The sequence below is a fragment of the Triturus cristatus genome, chromosome 6, assembly GCF_964204655.1.
Source record: "Triturus cristatus chromosome 6, aTriCri1.1, whole genome shotgun sequence".
In the NCBI taxonomy this organism is placed as follows: domain Eukaryota; kingdom Metazoa; phylum Chordata; class Amphibia; order Caudata; family Salamandridae; genus Triturus; species Triturus cristatus.
The window spans coordinates 104,232,940-104,252,187 of NC_140589.1; the positions used below are offsets into that span (position 1 = coordinate 104,232,940).

General features: G+C 50.0%; 1 long non-coding RNA gene across 1 annotated transcript in view; it reads right to left on the reverse strand.

Annotated features, from left to right (window-relative positions):
• Positions 1–16,304: 16,304 nt before the first annotated feature.
• Positions 16,305–19,248, reverse strand: part of LOC146816447 (uncharacterized) — a 297,753-nt gene continuing 294,809 nt past the window's right edge. Inside the window, exon 3 of the long non-coding RNA XR_014962906.1 lies at positions 16,305–16,359. This is a non-coding gene — a long non-coding RNA (uncharacterized LOC146816447). The remainder of the gene's footprint in view (positions 16,360–19,248) is intronic.

Sequence of the window (19,248 nt, forward strand, 5' to 3'; positions counted from 1 at the left end):
ACATAATAGGATCGGGGTGCTCCCCATACACAGCATTTGAATGGTGGTCTTGAGCTATCGGGTCACAGCGTTTGCCCCTACTTGATCTAGGATAGCTTGCCTCTCCCTACTAAGTTCCACTGTTGGGGAGATACAAATGTCTCCCCGATATTTATTCCAGCGCCCCCACTTGCGATCCTACCTCCGCGGACAGCCTCTACTTTTGTAAACCGTTTTGTCCGCCACCATGGCCTGATCCATATATGTGGCCCAGTCGCGCAGCCGCGGCATGGTGTCTACTCCCCACTTCTGGGCAATGTTCCTTTTTGCAATGGTCCAACCCCCCGCCACCCACTCCTGTTCCACCTGAGTGAGGTCTGTATCGTCCCACACATTAAGGAGGCAGAGCTGGGGGGAAGGGGTGACAGGTTTATCGATCGCCCTCACCATCTGTCGGGTGACTTCTATCCAGTATTGCTGAATGTGGGGGCATGTCCATAGTATGTGCAGGAATGTACCTGTCTGGTGACAGTGCCGTAGGCAGAGTGCGTCTGGACGTCTACCCAATTTATACAACAGTGTGGCATCGAAATACACCCGGTGCAAAATTTTGAGATGCACCAGGCGGAGTCGCATTGGCATCGCCACCTCACGAGGGGAAGCTAGAGCGTCAATCCAGTCGTCATCAGCCATTTCCCCCAAGTCCGCCTCCCATCTGGCCCGCAGTTTATGCATTGGATCGGTACGATTATTAACTAACTTTCTATAGGTCAGGGAGATAGCCCTGCGGTCCATGGGATCCAGCAGCAGCCTGTCCTCCAGAGGAGAGGAGTCCGGGAGGGGGGCGCCGGCGGGGTGAGCGCCGTCGATAGCATGACTGATTTGCAGATATCGATAATATTCTGAGGGCGCAAGTTGGTATTTGAGCTGAAGCTCCGCGAATGACGCCTTTTTGCCTTTAATCCATACATCCCCCACCGTAGAGATGCCAATAAGGTCCCATTTATCGAAACCTGCGCAGGTGCTCAGACGCCCCAGACAATCAGGCTCCCAGAGTGGGGTGGCCTTAGTCAGCCGCCCACGCCAACCCATGCGCCGCTGGAGCCTGTGCCAGGTTTCCACCGTCCGGGCTGTAGGGCCAGTCAGGTCTAGTTTTTTGTGATTTGAGTATAGCGCCCTGTTGTACCCTCCCTTCCCCAAAAGCCAGTGGTCAGTGCGGAAGCTAGGATCATCGTGGGCGCCGAACACCCACTGGTTGATCGCGATCAGTTGCGCCGCTTGATAGTAGAGGCGTATGTCCGGCAGTCCTATTCCACCATCGTACCAGCCCATTGTGAGTTTGTGCATTGCGATTCTGGGCGGTCCAGTGTCCCATAATAGACCTCGCAGTGCCGCCTCAATCTTCAAGAAATAGGAGTCGGGAATCTGGATGGGCGTATTTTGTAATGAAAAGAGAAAGAGTATGCTGTTCCTCCTTGTCAGGGGAAGTAGTGTGAGGTGTACACTCTACCCCAAGGTGGAGACAAAGTGAGAGATAATGTCTAGATTGCCTGAGGACTTGAGCACGTGGTGGGTGGGGGGACCCACTTGGGTGGAACTAAAACCCTCACACACCCAGCAAGCTAGGTGTCATGCTTCATCATCTGGGTTTTGCTCCTCGTCGGGTCGGCGCTGCAATTCCCAACGGGCTCCCAAAGATGGGGCTCTTTATCGGAGATCTTTTGTTCCTCGCCGAAAGTTGAGTGCAAGTGAGGGCCAGGTAAGTGTAGACGTTGGTGAGTGTATTTTAAAACAGGGTTGGTTAGTCTGAATAACGAGTTTATTAGGTCAGTAAACCACCCTTTTAAAAACGATGTGAGTGGCGGTAGTCTGGACACAGTGGGTCAGAGACTTGCTCCGCTCAACTCAGATGGTCAACATGTTTCTCGCCTAATGGTCAGGAGGATCCCACGGCAATTCATCAGGACCAATGTGGTGTGAACTATCTACAAACGTGAGGGTGTATAACAGGACATAAAATTATTGCGTTGGTGCCTGGATAAATCTACCCTGTGAAAGTGTGGAAAAATCTAACACTTCCGCATAGGAATGGCCTAAAAGAAAGGGAGAGAAGAAGCATAACAGGCCAACACGCAACATTAAAAACACTTTGTCGTTTATAATCATATTAATATGGAGCCAAAGACTCCTCGTATGCACGTCCTATACATGAAGCAATTTGCGCTCGAATATAGTGATCATGCATAAGTGGATGCAGTGTCAAACAACGTGTCAAGTGATCTAAAAGACTTCAATCCAGGACACCCCGAATTGTAGTAACGATGTCTGAAAAGCTCACCTAAGGAATGTGCTAGTGCCGCTCCAGTCGGTGCGTGGCGAGCCTCTTGGGATGGCGTAGTAGCCTGCTGTAATGTGTATTGAAACAGAAGACTCAACTAGGTAGGTATAAAAGTACAATCCACCTGCTGGGTGCTAGGTGCTGTCAAGGGAACATGTAGGTAAGATCCCCCGGTTCCCTGGCAACCGGGAACCACCGCTCGAGGAACGATCCACCCCCGAGCCTAATGTGCCGCCCAGAAAAGCCGGCAGCCCATGTCAGCGTTAGGGACGGTCAATCACATGAACAGCGTTAGCCCGTCCACCAGAGTCTAGGGAATCCCAGCCCGTTCAATCATTGTTACGTGATCCAGATTTACTTACGGTTCAGTTGCCCAAGGGTGGTTAGTAAACCTACCCCGCTCCGCCGAAACCGGGAAGTGGTGTTTACTATCCATTGCTTCAATAAGAACCAGTCTGGTCAAGTGTAGGCGTATGCTGATTGGGCGTCTAGTGTCAGATGGCTCATGTCGGAAGTCCCACCCAAGCAATGTAACTATGGGCGCCATCTTAGAATGGGGTACTACATCAGTATCAGGTCGCCGTTGGTATCTCTCATTGACTCAAATGACTCTAGAAGGAGTAACGATGCTCACTACACTAGGGTCCCGTGTTGTATAATTCCCAGGGTAAGGTAAACTCGACAGAGTAGCTAGTATAGGTTGTATGCTTCGTGAGAGAGACCATGTAATGCGAGTTAGACCATGGTAACTCCGGAGTTGTTGTTATACTGTTCACGCACCGGGGGAGTTCAATTATCAGTGTGGAACATCCGGGGGTTATTTCCATGACAGTAAATAATTGTAAGGTCAATGCCAACACTATGAAAGAGTGTTGATATATCAGTGTGTAAGTGAACCCCACGGTATGTCGTCATTCAGACCTCTCCTATCAGATGATAGTCTGTACACCCATCTTTGTTCGAGTCTGAATAGTGCTTGCGCTGTGATTCTCGGATGTGACTCCAAAACGACCCATCTAAGGGAGTCTGGTGTATGGTGTAGATTCTTAAAGTGGGTATACAGTTTTGTGGTCTCCTTCAAGCATCTTATATTACTTTTATGCTCGGTGATGCGTGTCTTAATAGCTCGTGTCGTCATCCCTATGTAGATCAGTGTACAGGGGCATTGTAATAGGTATATGCAGTTGGTGGAGTTACAATTCGTGTGGCGTGTCAATGACCAAGTGAGGGAGTCGGACAAAGTAACCTCCTTGGTAGTGATCGTCTGTTTACAGGACGTACAACTACCACAGGGGAAGTGTCCAACAACTGGTGGTAGCCCCCATAGGGTGCCCAGGGGGTTCTGTATTTCTTTTCTGGCTGGCCTGGTATGGATCAATATGTCTTTCAGATTCTGTGTCCTCTTAAAGGTGAATCTGGGTTGGGGTAAAGAAAGTTCAACAGAAGATAGGATACCCCAGTGTTTTTTAATCACCTTCTTCATTTTATTTGAGGATGGGGTGAATGAGGTAACGCAGGTTAGGATGTCAGTTTGTTCCCTAGTTCTAGTCTCCAGCAGTGCTTCTCTGGGATTATTCCTTGCGCGTTTCATAGCTCTTGTAATTGTGTTAATTGGATAACCTCTTTCTTTTAAATTGTTTGCTAGGGTATCCGCCTCTTTTTTGTAGTCCACTACTGAGCTGCAGTTTCTCCTCAAACGGAGAAACTGACCGAAAGGTAAGTTGTCCCTCAATGCCTTGGGGTGGTGACTGCTATAAAGCAAGAGGCTATTCCTGTCGGTTGGTTTTTTGTAAAGGCTGGTTGACAGAACCCCAGAAGCCAATCTGATATCTAGGTCCAGGAATGCTATGTGAGTCGTGGAGATGTGATTAGTGAATTTCAGATAAGGGTTCTGCACATTAATCCATTGACAGAAATCATCACAAAGTGTACACGGACCCTTCCACAAGATTAGGACATCATCTATAAAGCGTCTCCACATGACCAAGTTATCACCAAACGGATTGGTGGGGCTCTGGATGATCTCCTCTTCGAATGCGGCCATGTACAGGCAGGCCAGACTAGGGGCAAATGTACTCCCCATAGAAGTCCCCTGGCATTGGTGGAATAGCTCATTACGGAATTCAAAAAAGTTCTCCGTCAATGCCAGGGACGCCAGGTCCATGATAAATGACACTGGTGTGGGTGATGTCCATTCCTCATTGCGTAGGGCCGCTTCAATAACTGTGAGGGTTGCCTGTTGTGGGATATTAGTGTACAAGGCCTCCACATCTAAAGTAACCAGGAGGCTAATCTCCCCATTTGGTTCAAATCCTTCAATAGTTCTGAGGATGTCACTGGTGTCTTTGATGTATGATGGTATTTTTTGGACCAGTGGTCGTAGGAAGTGGTCTACAAATCTGGACAAAGGCTCCAGCACAGAGCCTATCCCGGACACAATAGGTCTGCCCGGGGTCGGTGAAGTTCCTTTGTGGACCTTGGGCAACGTGTAGAAATATGGTGTTATAGGATCACAGACATTGAGGTAATCTGCTTCTTTCTTGGTGATCCAACCATTAGTCTCTGCCTCAAGAGTTAGACTAGTGATGGCATTCTTCAATCTTGACGTAGGATCTATTGTGATTGGTGTATAATACTTCCGATCACAAAGTTGCCGACGACATTCTGTCTCGTAGTCAAAGGTGGACTGGATGACTGTAGCACCACCTTTGTCTGCCTGTTTAATCGTAATCGAGTGGTCGTCAGCCAGGGCCCTGGCTGCATCCATTTCCAGCTTGGAAAGGTTGTGAAAAGTCGACCTATCTTGCCCCATCGCTAGATCTTTAAGAATGGCTTTTTCGAAGGTCAAGACTTCAGGGGGGACCATGCCCGCACTGGGGGTGAAGGTAGACGGTCTATGTAGACCAGTGTCTGGATTGTCTGAGTCTCTAGGGGATTCGTTATGAAAGAATGCCTTCAGGCGAATCTTTCTAAAGAAACTGTGGAGTTCACATGCTTCTTTGAATTTGTCAACCCTGGGGGTGGGTACAAAACCCAGTCCCTTGCGAATCACTCGTAGCTCAGTGCTATTGAGTGGTCTATCTGATAAATTGATAACTAAGTCCTTTTGCCCCTGCGTTGGCTCCGGGTCTCCATCGGGGGCTGGGGTTGGTCCTGCCACTGTACATGCTGTGTTCCTCGCCTTCGCCCTCTTCCTCTGCCCCAGCCTCTGCCTAAAAAAGGTTGGGGGTTAACCCCTGGGTAGAATTGGGGAGGGCATGGTGGGAACATAGGGTATTGCCAAAACTGGGGTTGTGGTGGGCCCGGGAACATTGTTTCCCCTTGATTTTGGAATGTCCGGTTGTTCTTTCTTCTCTGGTTAGGGGTATCCCAACTACCAGAGCTCGAGTTACTGTTATTAGAGCCCCTCCTGCTGTTGTTACTACTTTTGTAAGACATAGAGGAAGCGAGGGAGGGCCAGCATCTTGAAAAGGGCTGCCCGACCCAAGAGTGTGAGGGGCAGCGTCTTCCAGTGGGCCACATCCACCCTGAACTGATGCAATGGGCCCCTTAGGTTGTGTTCATGAAATAGGGACGGGTCCAGTGTTATAAAAATGCCGAGGTATTGGAAACCCTGTGTTACCACTGGAATGTTATATCCCCTGGGACTAGGAGGCGGGTCACCCCAGACGGGGTACATCTGGGATTTGGACCAGTTGATCCGGTATCCGGAGTGGGCCCCAAAGATATGAAAAATATGGAGTACCCGACGGACCGAGCGCGCCGGGGAAGCCAGGTACAACAATATATCGTCCGCATATAAAGAAATGCGGTCTTCGTGATCAGGTGTCCATTTAAGGCCTCTGATTTCGGCCCCCCCCCGGATCCAGACCGCAAGCGGCTCAAGTGCCAATGCAAAAAGAAGCGGCGACAGCCCTGTCATGTACCACAGCACAGGGAGAAGGTGCTTGAGCGGTGATTGTTAACTGAGACGTGGGCCGTGGGCCGGTTGTAGAGTAGTCTGATCCATCCTATCAGCCGGGGGCCCAGCCCCACCCGGGCCAAGACAGCGAAGAGATACTCCCACGCCACCGTATCAAACGCCATCCTGGCATCTAGGGCGAGCAAAAGTGCTTCTTCTTGGAGTGTTGCAGCACGGCCCAGTGCCCCGTGAACATGGCGCAAGTTACGCGCAGTGTTACGGCCCGGCATAAACCCCGACTGGTCCGGGTGGATCAATGCAGTGAGATAAGGAAGCAGTCGGTTGGCCAGCAAATTGGCCAAGATTTTGGCTTCACTGTAATCAGGGATATAGGACGGTACGAGGCACACTCGTCCTCCGGATCACCAGGTTTGCGGATAACCACTATGGTGGCAGTGCGAATATCGGCTGGGAGAACGCCAGCATCATAGCATTCATTATACAAGTTCAGCAGGTGGGGCGCAAGGTTCAGAGCCATAGGTTTCAGGAGCTCTATCGGGATTCCGTTGGGACCCATGGCCTTGCCGGACCGGACGTCTCGGATAGCTTTTTGAATCTCCTCAATCGAGATATCAACCTCCATGGCCTCCTTGTCTTGCTGAGAAACACAGCGCATTTCAATAGTGGCAAGGAGATCCGGCACCCAGCGTGCCTGTGAGTTCTGCGGCGCCATGTATATTTGCTCATAATATTTTGCGAACGTCTTCGCAATGTGCTGAGGGTCAGTGAGCAATACACCATCCGGCCCTTTAATTGCGCCCACCCACCGCGCTGCCATTTCCTTACGTTCTAGCCATGCCAACAGCTTACCGGTGCGCTCACCCAGCTCGTATATTCTGTGCCGGGCCGCCAAACTGCGCCGATTGGCCTCCTCAAAGAGCAGTTGTCTATAGTCCTGTCTCTTAACATTGAGTAAATGTTGCGTATCTTGGGAAGAAGTATGCGGAGCGCCGCTCTCGAGGTGAAGTATCTCAGTTTCCAACTCGCTCACTCGCCGCCTACGCTCAGCCCTGTGTCCCACTATCATGGATAGCGCCCGTCCCTTGATGACTGCCCCGTAAGCGCCCCATAGCGTTACAGCCGATTCCACTGACCCAGTGTTTTCCTCAAAATAGTGATCAGTATCTTGCCTTAAGGCGTCTCTAATGTGTGGGACTTTCAGCAGCCAGGGCTGAATCATGATGGGGCCAGGCTGCCGCCTCCGACGGGCGCCCAAGGTAGATTTGACTGGGGAGTGGTCGGATATCCCCCGTGCTAAGCTCGTGGACTCAGTGAAGTGTTGAATATGTTGCGCCTGGGTGAACAGGTAGTCGAGCCGTGAGTGACTGCCATGCACTCCCGATTGAAACGTGTAAAGCGTGTCCCGGGGATGCGACCATCTCCAGATGTCAACCAGACCGAACGCCTCCGTGAAACTACGCAGCTGCGAACCATGTGGGGCTTCCCGTCGAGGCGGAGTGCGATCTATTGCACCGTCCATAGTTAAGTTAAAGTCGCCGCCCACGACCAGGGCACCCTCAGGCAAGGTCATCAAGAGTGTCCCTACATCTGCTTGGCCTGGTGGTGCATAAACAGAGAGTACATTGAGGACCCTCCCTTCCCAGCTACCAGAGCAAGCTACATACCTACCCTGTGGTTCAGACCGTGTCGTGTGTATCACATATGGGCATCCCTTACGTAGGAGGATCCCCACTCCCCTAGATCCCGAGGTGAAGCCGGAATGCGCTATCATACGATACCCCTTTCTATCCAAGGCCTGACATGAGTTCCCTATAAGGTGTGTTTCTTGGAGCATTACCAGGTCAAGCCGGTGCAGATGAATGTACTGCTGCACTATACCCCGTTTAAGTTTGTCGCCCAGCCACGTCACATATTGACAAAGAATGCCATTTAGTACTGCTGCAAGAAAACAATAAAAAACAACCCCCCCCAACAATCCCAATCAAACCAAACGACACCCCCGAAAAGGCATCTCCCTCCCTGCTTCCCTGCATAACGGGACTAAAACCGCCCGCCTCCCCCAACATGCAGACCGCCTGTCGCCCCCCCTGAACAATTTAAGGAAACGTGTGCCGCCCCACTCCCCTCAAATTGAATAACATTGCATAGGATCCGTCCCCCACCGCCCAACCTCACCCCCCCCCCCCCTCCCCCCCGCTAAAGAGAATTCGCAACACCGATTGGACTGCCCGAGCCCTTCCGGGCCAGCACCATCATAACCGCTATTGTCCCACCCGTGATGTTTTTAAGAAAACAGTGCCAACGAATTAATATACAGTTGAGAGCCCCTCAACGCCCGTGAAGGCCAGTCCGCTGTCTCCCCACAGTCTGCAATGGGAGTCCACAGTGCCGATAGGTGTTTGAGGACCAGGTCCTCCACAAAGAGGTCCGCTGCCTGTCCCTCCACCCGTTCCGGAACACCAATGATTCACACGTTGTTCCGGCGCATCCTGCCTTCATAGTCATCCAGCTGCCGGGCCAGTGCTTCATGGGCGGCACGCATGTCCGCGACCTCTCGTTTGAGAAGGCCAGTGTCACTTGACAGTTCTTTGGTGACAGTTTTCACAGCACCCACCCGATCGGCAATCTTCCTCACATCCTCCCGGATCAGACCCACCTCGGCGGCCACGGTATCGATGCGCATTTCAAGGGACGACTTGACAGCAGTGATAGCATCCAGAAGGTCTTTGTTCGTAGGTTCTGTCTTGCTGTCGGTGGCCGGCGTCCTGTCCCGGTCACCGCCCTGCTGGTGTTGCCACGCAAACTTCTCCAGTTTGGTCTGCGTCGCCGTCTTGCCGCTCCGCCCTGATGGCATGGTCACCGCTCAGTGGGTGCACCCCCACTGCTGGGCGCAGCCGCTATTCCCCGCCGCCTGCCGTGGAGACTTCCACCCGGCCTGTCGGCTTTCACTGGCTGCACCCAGGCCGTAGGGGCCCCCCGCCAAAGTCCAGGCACCCGGCAGTAGGCCAAGGATGTGGCCGGCCACTGTCCACTGCACGCTCAAGTCGCCTCTTCAGTGTTGCTACAATCCAGCCTCCCCTGCCCCCTCGGGGAAGCCAGGCTCCAGCGTTCAGTGCCAATCCGGCTAGCCTAAGTAGTCGTCCACTCACCACCAGCGGGCGGTCCCAGCTCTTTGTGTGCTCCCAGCACCGTGTCAGCATCGGGCCCTTCCCGGAGACCTTCACCCTCACCGGGCTTTATCCCACAGCCTGGTTCGAACCGTTGGGGCAGAAGAGCCGGAGGGCCGCTCCACCGCTCGGGGCTAGCGCGCCAATCGCGCCAGGCTCACCGCCAGTCGCTCCAGAGCGGGACCTCCAGCCCCCGGGGAAGCGGAACAGGCCTCCGGCGCGCCGGAGGCGTCTAGCCCCAAACCGCCGCTCTCCGGCAAAACCAGGCCGCGGCCTCCAGTAGTCTGTATGCGCAGTGCAGTCCCAGGGCCACTGCCAGCCCCCTCACTCCAGCCCAGTAGTGTCAGCTTCCACCGGTATCGTAGGGGGCTACCACTATCACCCCTTCAGCTTTCAGGCAAGTCGTAATGAGGCAATGGCGGCTTACTACAAATCACTTCCCCACCCGGGCTTCACTGCACGCCGGCAGCCCTCCGCTTACTTCAAAGGATCACGCCCAGTTTAGTAAGGCCGCCTCGGGTCTACAGGCCTGTGTCTTCATGGTACCTCACTGTCCTTCACGACGGGGGCCACCGCTCCAACCACTTGGCCCCCCGGCACTCACGGACCTCCAAGGACTGTCCCCTCAGTCGCCGCAGGGATCCGGCGAGGCCGGGTCTGACAAGGAGCACCACCAGTGCTTCGCTGAAGGCCCCGTCACCTTAGGCCTCAGCCGCGGCCCCGCGTGGCGCCCGATCGGCACAGGAACGCACTCCCGCGGGCATGGTCACCCGCGAGGTCGCGGTCTCCGGAGCTCCCACGGGGGGATGTCACCGATCAATTCCAAAATTTGACGGGCAGTAGCCGGGCACCACAGAAGTATTGCGGCGGCACCAGGGCAGGAATCGGGCCAGCAGGGACGAAGTTATACAGGATAGTTGGGGAGTGGCGCTCTGCAGTGAAACTACCGAGCGGCCATTCCCGTCGGCGGTTGGCCACGCCCCTCCGGAAAGCCAGTTTTAATCATAAAGGCCTGGCTGAAACATGTAGACCACACCTGGATGTAGGAAACCCTAATTAACATTCCGATAACATCCAACAGCCTTTTTTAATGCAAGCAGTGACCCAGTTATTAAAATATAATTTACCCTCGGGGACTGGGATCTCTGCATTGCTTTTAAATCGTCACCTTCACGTCACTACACTGCACACTCAGATACATACCTGCTCCGCTGTATCCAGGTGTCGAAGCACACCCGGGACACACTCGGTGTCACTGGGTGGGCCCGATGATGAAGCATGCCACCAACCAGGTTGGTGGGTGAGGGCTTCATGAACAAACAAAGTGGTTTGTACCCTGCCTTACAGTCTTGAGTCTATGTAAATTTACAAATAGGCTAGTCCTTTTTGATCTCACAAAAGGGTCAGGAAGACACACAGGCGAGCCAGAAATCCACAAGGGACCCACCAGATCTCACGATGCAAGATATCCTGTCAGCCATAACGACTGTGCGCACATCTCTGGAATCCAGAATCGACACTGTCGCCTGCGAGGTCTCTTTGATCAGGGCTAACATGAGAAACATGAACAATCGCATCAAGGAAGTAGAATCCACAACAAAGGACTTAACAAAGTATAACACTCTTCTTAAAAGCCAAGTCGCAGATCTTCAATCTAACCAAGACTTGCTAGAGTGTCAACTGGACGACTATGAAGGCAGAATGCGCCACAATAATGTCCGCATATTAGTATGGGTCTGAATCAGAAAGTAAGTACAAAACAGGTATGGTCTCAACTTCTTCAGTGCCCAGACCACATCAAAAGCTTCTCCTTCTATAGCATGCCACGTTTGTTAACTGGGGTAGAACCACCTGGAGAAAAAGGCAACAGGTTGGTCTAGACCCTCTTCATTAAATTGCGACAGTATTGTCTCTACACCATGCTGAGGCATCTGTTGAACAATAAACCCCTCGGAGAAGTCACAGGCCTTGAGTACAGGGACTGCGCACATGGCCTGCTTAAGGGAGTCAAATGCAGTTTGGCATGCCTCTTCCCAAATCACATTTCTGGGCTGCTTCTTAGAAGTCAGCTATGCCAAGGGGGCAACAACGGTGCTCAGTCTGGGCATGGGCTTTGGGGGGCTCCCAGGCCATGAAAGCTTCTATCTTGGGCTGGACGGGCTGCACCTTACCCCTGCCCACCAGGTGTCCCAAGTACACCACGGTCCCCTGCCCTATCTGGCACTGTAGGAATCTGGGTTTTTGTTGCAGTACCTACCAACTTTTAGCCTGGTCTTTGGTACAACTTTTACTGAAAGTGTGCTGGGTTCCTGCTCACCAGATCCCCAGCACCAGTGTTCTTTCCCTCAACTGTACAATGGTCCACAATTGGCAAACCCTTTAGGCCCCCTGGAAGTTCCTAGAAAGTGGTATCCCTGGTACCTATGGCATTGGACCTAAAGAGGGTCCCCAGCGGCTGCAGGTTGAATTGTGCCAAACTAAGGGACTGCTAACCAAGTTCATGCAAAATACCAATTCAGCCTGTGTGTCTTGGTGCAGTCAAAATTAAAGAGTCGACATGGCACACAGCCCTGTGTGCCATGCCTGCAGACACTGCATGAGATATAGGTAAGCCGCCCCTACAGCAAGCTTTACAATACAAAGGCAGGGTGCATTATATCCCATGTGTGGACATGTTTGCCTGACCAAGTCCATTCTTAGACACTGTAAGTGAACAGGGAAGCCATAACGAGTACATGGGCTAGACACATGTCATTACGAGTTCCCCAGTTCCATGCTGGCTTCATAGTACCCAAAGATGTTTGGTACCAAACATCTTTTCTTAATAAACCTGCAAAGTTGACAGTGTCAGATTCATTATTAAATGAACACAGAAGGCACCTTACCAGTTCCCGCTGAAAACCTACTGACTACTATTGTGGTTGCTGACTGGTCTCAGCCAGTCTGCCATCACTAGACATGTTTCTAGCCTCCGGGGGTGAGAGCCTTCGCTCTCAGAGGCCAGGAACAAAGCCTGCTCTGGGCGGAGGTTTTCACACCTCATCCAAGCAAGATACACCTTCCAGGGCAGGAAGCTTCAAAGGCCATACTGCATTTGAAATGTGACCCAAGCCTTTCCAGTTAGTGGAAGATGCCAACCCCCCTGTCCTGACCCCACTTTTCGGCAGGAGGACAGGCAGGACATTGTGTTAGATTAGGAGGTGGGCCCACACCTAGCCAGCACCATCGATACGGTGGGCAGCTGATATGGTCCCCACTTTTCCAAATGCTCTGTCTTCTGTTTGGAGAGAATTAGTCTATTAAGAATCAGGGTTATGCTCACTTCCCACAGGAAGTGGTCAGATAGAGGGTGTAGTCCCCCTAAGGTAGGTAGGTAGCCCATTAGCTGCTACCTGGTAACGCTCCTTAATTGAGTATCATACACAAAGCAGAGCAGCAAGCCGCTCTTGATATTGCACCTCCCCCTTGTCCCTATTTGTCAAAAAGTCCATAGAATGCTTATAATGCGTGCACTGAACCAAGCATCTGCCGCTCTCAAGGTGCGGCAGATGGTCAAACCCAATCCACATACACAAATGTTAATGCACCGCAAGCTCAGAGTCCATTTATATATAAGTCCAATCCAAATTGTAAGTGTTCCAATGTATCTTTAGATTTCACTGATGATATGGAGAAGACAGCCAACACGTTTCGTTCACCAAACGTTTGTTCCATAACCCACACTTTCTGCCCAGGCTATAAGTCCACAGTGCTAGAAGTTTGGTCCTACCACTCCTTCATTACACCCTGACTGGCTTCTAAGTTGCTGGAAGCTTGCTTCCACAGCTTAGCCGTTTGGCTTTGGAAGGCCATTATTTAGCTTGAAGTACCGGGTTTTTAGAACCCAGCGGTGCAGGGGAACACACCCTAAGACTTTGGATTCTTCCTGTTTCAGACCCACAGAAACACAGAGTCTTCTCGGTGAATTCAAAGAACGTCTTTATTGGCTGCAGACCAATCACAGATATCCGAGAAGTACAACACGATGTATGTTCTCAGGAGGCTGCTCCTGAACCAAAAGCCAGTCTTTACTTATATACACAGAATTACGCTTTGGGGGCAATACCGCCCCTGTTTTACAAGTGGTCATTCACATATTTTAGTTTCAAAGGAACGGCAGAGACATAATGACAATCCCACATTTCAGTTCATTAAACATGCAGTCATTGTACCCAGCGAGGCTCAGAACTCTCATCAGATAACAGCAGACCCCAATAAAACGGGCACCTCCTGCTCGTAAAACAGGCCATAAAGTAGGAAACGGAGTCAGGTGCGAAAACAGCTTAGTCAGGGATCGTGTGTGAACAGGGGCCTTATGATGGGTCGAGCCCTGATGCTAATCACATTAGGCCGCGAGAAAGGAACCGGCCGGACAGGATTGACCTCGAGAAGCGGAGTTGGCTTGCACAGGTCAGAGAGAAGTCACAGAAGGTGTACGTGTCCTTTAAGCCTAGGCATGGCCTTAGTGCGCAGTCTATGTGAGGGCAACCACAAAATGGCTACTACTGTAAAATGGAGCCCATGGATAGTATTGTATACAAAGTGAATTCATCAGCGAAACATGATGAAAACACTCATACATACCGCGTTGCTCATTTGCGGTTCGCTGATACCAAACTTGGCATGGTGGGACCATGCCACTTACACGGTTCCGATTTTCACAGTACCACAGACCCTCCTTTTGCCCTTACATAGGCAAGAACTATACTTAATCTGAGTCCAAGTCTACATTCATGAAGTCATGGAGATGTTGCTGTAGCATCATCCTATTGCTTAGCTCGTCCTTCGACATAGGTTTCTTTACACACGATGTAACACAGAGGCTACACATTACAGGGGCACACTGTATACATAAACAGAACAGGAAAAGGATGGCTAAAATCATTCCAGTGACTATTAAAATCTTCCATCCCCAAGCTGATATCAGTCCCCAGAACCACCCCATCAGCGACCAATCTCCTTTATCTACGTGTATGTATTCGGAAATCTTATGCAGTTTGGAAATGGCCTGGTAGACTGTCGGAGCGTTATCCGGTATGAAAATACAACAGCTTGATTGGATGACCTTGCATACCCCACCACGGTCTGCAAGTATGACGTCTAGAACCATACGGTTCTGCAACGTCATCAGGCGATTCCTTGAAGCTCAGCTGTCAAGTTACCGAGGGCACCGGCCGTTACATTAACAGTGGATTCTACGACACGGGTCAGTTGTCTCAGGTTCCGACTATTGACCATTGGTCCCCAAAATGGCAGGAAACCCAGGAAAAAGTCTCCCGCTTCCTGACCGGCAGTATCTTCCTCACTAATGACGCCTCTCACAACTCTGGTCTTGTGATAATCAGAGGCGGCAGTAAATGTTGGCGGTAGCAAATTCGCAACATAGCATGTGCCCGAGAAATCAGGGGGCAACCATGTATATGCTCGATCATTGCAGACAAAGTATGTGCCCTTGGCAGCCAAAAACGCAGGGGAAAACTGTGATGGAAAAGTGTATGTTTCAGTACAGTTACTCTTCCCTAGTTGAGCTCTTGGATTCTGACCATTACCTTGTAGACAGAACCGACCTATGTGGGGTACGACCCAAATCAGAGATGAACTTTTGCGCTGCTTTTCACCCAAACTGATGCTATAACCAGTCGCGTTCCAACCTACATAAGCTCGCAACTCATCCTTGGGAATAGATGTATATGCATCGATATCTCTACTCATATCTGCAACTCCTTTCATCAAGGCTTTATTATTCGAGTTAGGTCTAATGGAACGCGGTGGTCGCTGGGAGTAGGTTTCAAGCGCAAAAAGAAACATGGTCTGGAATGCCCATGATGAACCATTATAGCTGAACGGCAGTACTAGATATGGGATGCCCTTATTAATGGTGTGCGGCATCAAACCACACACCCAGCAGTTTGTTGTATTCATAACTAGTTGGTGCTGGTGCAGGAGTTGAATGAACAAATTGTTTACAAATTCAGCACGTCTAGCTTGTTCGTGTTCTGGCAGAGGGTGGAAAGAGTGTTGGGAAACAGTAGGAAAAGGTGTGGGCTGTACAGTGGGTGCAAATGACACTTGGAAAGATAATAATACGCAACCTACAGGAAACATCATTATGCTGGAGAGTACAAACAGACATAATACTACAAAACATTTGCTATTCATTACTTTACATATTCTGCTCTTGAAATTAATTTCCTCAGTGAGCTTCTTCATCCTGAAAAACTCCATCCTCTAATCGTGGCGGTTGAGTATCTTCTGCTAAGGAGTACACCTGTCAGCCCAGGGAACGCCCTAGACCAACCAGAACCATTGACCTAACGTCTTCGGCTTGTACCCCAAAGTCTTGGCACCGCGACCCTGCAGCTGAACCCGGATGGTGGTTCGAAAAACAAAAAGTCAAAAAGTTTCTCAGATGAGAGAGCTGCACTTTTGAAAATATCAAAGGGAAAGAATTTTTATTTGTCCATAGTTCTTGGCCTTAAATTATACCTATTTCCGCCAGGCACTGTCTGGTCTTGGAACAAGAGTTCAGGCTCTGTGGTATCCAATCGAATTGATGGCGATATAGCTTCCTGCAGAATGTCGTCACTTTCTCGCTCTGTATTTGTCCCCTTTACACGTGCATCGCTAAAAGGCACAAAACGAGGCACAGTCTCAGCCTCGGAGTCAGCGATCCCCTCCTTGACCCACCGGTCATACGGTAGGGGTAAAGGCATCCTTTTGCAGTGTATGCCGTGAATCCAATTCTTTTTCCCTTTCACTCGAACCGCTGATCTTGTCGATAGCAGCACTAGGTAGGGGCCGATCCAACGGGGCTCATCATTCTTTCCACGCTGAAAATTTTTAACTAGCACCCACGCTCCAGGATTAATAGGGTGTCCTGGAGCTTCAGAGGCCTGTGGCAGAGTATCGTGAACCTGTTGGTGTAAGACACACAATTTAGCCGTCAATTCATACAGATAATCAAGCAGTACTGGATATTCGATTTCACTGAACTTTGTCGGCCTTGGCACTCCCCATACGTTGGCCGGACGGCCAAACACTATCTCATATGGACTAAGTCCCACTCGCGAATGTACAGTCATTCTTGTTGACAGGAGTGCTAAGGGCAGAGCGTCAGGCCATTTAAGACCGGAGCTCGCCTGAATTTTGGCCAACTTAAGTTTCAAGGTGCCATTGTAGCACTCTACTAGTCCAGCTGATTGGGGGTGATTTGCAGCGTGGAACTTCTGTTTAATCCCTAGTCCCACACACACATTCTTCATCACTTGGCCTACAAATTCACTCCCGTTATCACTCCATACCATTCTTGGCATTCCGAACCTAGGAAAAAATTCTTTAACTAGGGCTTTAGCTGCGGATAAGGCAGTATTGTCTTTTAGGGGATATGCCTCTATCCATTTTGAAAAGGCACAAACAACAACCAGTACATATTTCAAATTGTTGCATCTTTCCATGTGGATGAAGTCTAGTTGCAGAACTTCAAAAGGATATGATGGAGGCGCAAAATGACCAGGTGGAGTTGGGGTTCCCCTACCAGCATTGTATTTCAGACATACCATGCAATTTTTGACTACATTCTCTGCACATTTAGGGATTCCAGCATTCTGCCATGCTGGAGCCAACAACTTACAAATCCCTTTCACACTGATATGTGCCATTCCATGCGCCATCGTGACCACTGGAAGCACATACGCATCAGGTAACAACCATCGCCGGTGTTCTGACAAATCAATCCAACAACCGTTTTCATCTAATTTACCCTTACTCTCCTTCCACATATTTAATTCTTTCTCTGTGGCTTCAGCTTGAAGAGACTTCACACTCTCTATCGTGTCTTCACACATTCCAACATCACCAGCCCATCTTGCAGGGCCTGCAACATACATTCGGGTTGTCACATCTTTTGCTGTTTCTTTCGCGGTCTCGTCAGCAAACGCATTACCACGCCCAACATCATCGGTAACTTTCTTGTGTGCGCTGCATTTCACAATCGCAACTTGTAATGGCAAGGTCAGTGACTCAAGGAGAGCATTTACTAACTCACCATTCTGAATCTTAGCTCCATGCGAAGTCAGGAACCCACGTTCTTTCCACAAACGCCCAAAACTATGGGCCACACCGAAAGCGTACTGACTGTCCGTATATATGTTCACTTTCATTCCTTTTGACAACACGCACGCTCAAGTGAGTGCAATTAATTCTGCTGCTTGGGCTGAATTATGTGGTATGCGTGCAGTTTCAACAATCGTGTGCAGAGTCGTGACAGCATACGCAGCAGTCGTATCACCATTCGGAAGCTTGAAGCATGAACCATCTACCCACAAGGTACCATCACATTCAACCAGGGGAGTATCTTTAAGATCCACTCTCCCTTTGGTTTCTTCTTCTGTTCTGAACAGGCAATCATGTTGTTCAACCTTATCTGTGTCTGCTGAGATTGGCAGTAATGTGGCTGGATTCAACGTATTGCACCTCTTTATGTGCACATGACTCGCTAGCAGCGTCAACTCGTAGCTTGACAATCGAGCATTAGTTAAATGCTGTTTCTTGGTCCTATTTAACAATGTGTCCACTGCATGAGGAACCATTACAACCAATGTGTTATTCATCACTAGTCCAGCAGACTGTCGAATAGACGCAGCTGCTGCCGCTGTAGCTCTTAAACAACTTGGCAATGCCCTCGCTACAGGCTCCAAAGTTGATGAAAAATACGTGCATGGGCGCGGTCTGTCTCCAAAAGGCTGTGTCAGTACTGACAATGCACAACCGTCCCTTTCATAAACATACAGGGTAAAAGGCTTACTATAGTCGGGGGTACCCAACACAGGAGCTGAACATAATGCCTCTCGTAATTCCACAAAACTTTTCTGACACTCTTCAGACCATGGGACAGGATTTGGTATGTCTTTATATGTTAATGCTAGCAATGGTTTCGCCAATAAAGAAAAACTCGGGATCCAGTGCCTACAATATGAAGTGATGCCCAAGAAAGCACGCACTTCTCTCTTTGTCTTTGGCACGCTTAAGTGTGAAATGGCTTGGATTCTTTCTGGGGTCAGCTTCCTTCCCTCCTTCGAGAAGAGATGACCTAAATAGGTCACCTCTTGTCGACAATATTGCAGCTTAGAGAGAGACACTTTGTGATGGAAGGTAGACAAATGTCGCAACACTGATGATGTAGCTCGTTTACAAATTTCCTCAGTATCTGCGGCGATTAGTAAATCGTCAACATACTGGATAAGGGTAGCACCTTCAGGTAAAACAAGGGCATCAAGCTGTGCTTTTAAAGCTTGACTGTATATTGATGGGCTTTCACAGTAGCCCTGTGGAGCACGTTTAAAACGGAAGCTTCGACCTCCTAAACAAAAGCCAAAAATATCTCTGCTCTCCTCTGCAATCGGGATACTAAAGAAAGCATTCTTTAAATCAATTACTGAGAACCAAGCAGCGGAAGCTGGGATCATAGTCAACAAGGCGGTTATATCAGGGACCACTGGAAACTGCGGCACAACAACCTTATTGACCTCTCTAAGATCGATCACAAATCTGTAAACAGGTGGCTGCAAAGGGTCAGTACGTTTCAAAACAGGCAGAACCGGGCTGTTGCAAACGTTGCCTCTCGTCTCTTCAATTACATCCTTCTCAATTAAATCATAGATAATTGCTAACAACGCTTTTTCACCTTCCTTAGAGATCTTGCACTGGGGAATGCAGGGCAATTTAACATTGGCTTTTAAAGTGACAACATAAGGCGGTATTTCCAAAAGGCCCACATTATTAGGGCCAGTGGCCCAAAGGGCATC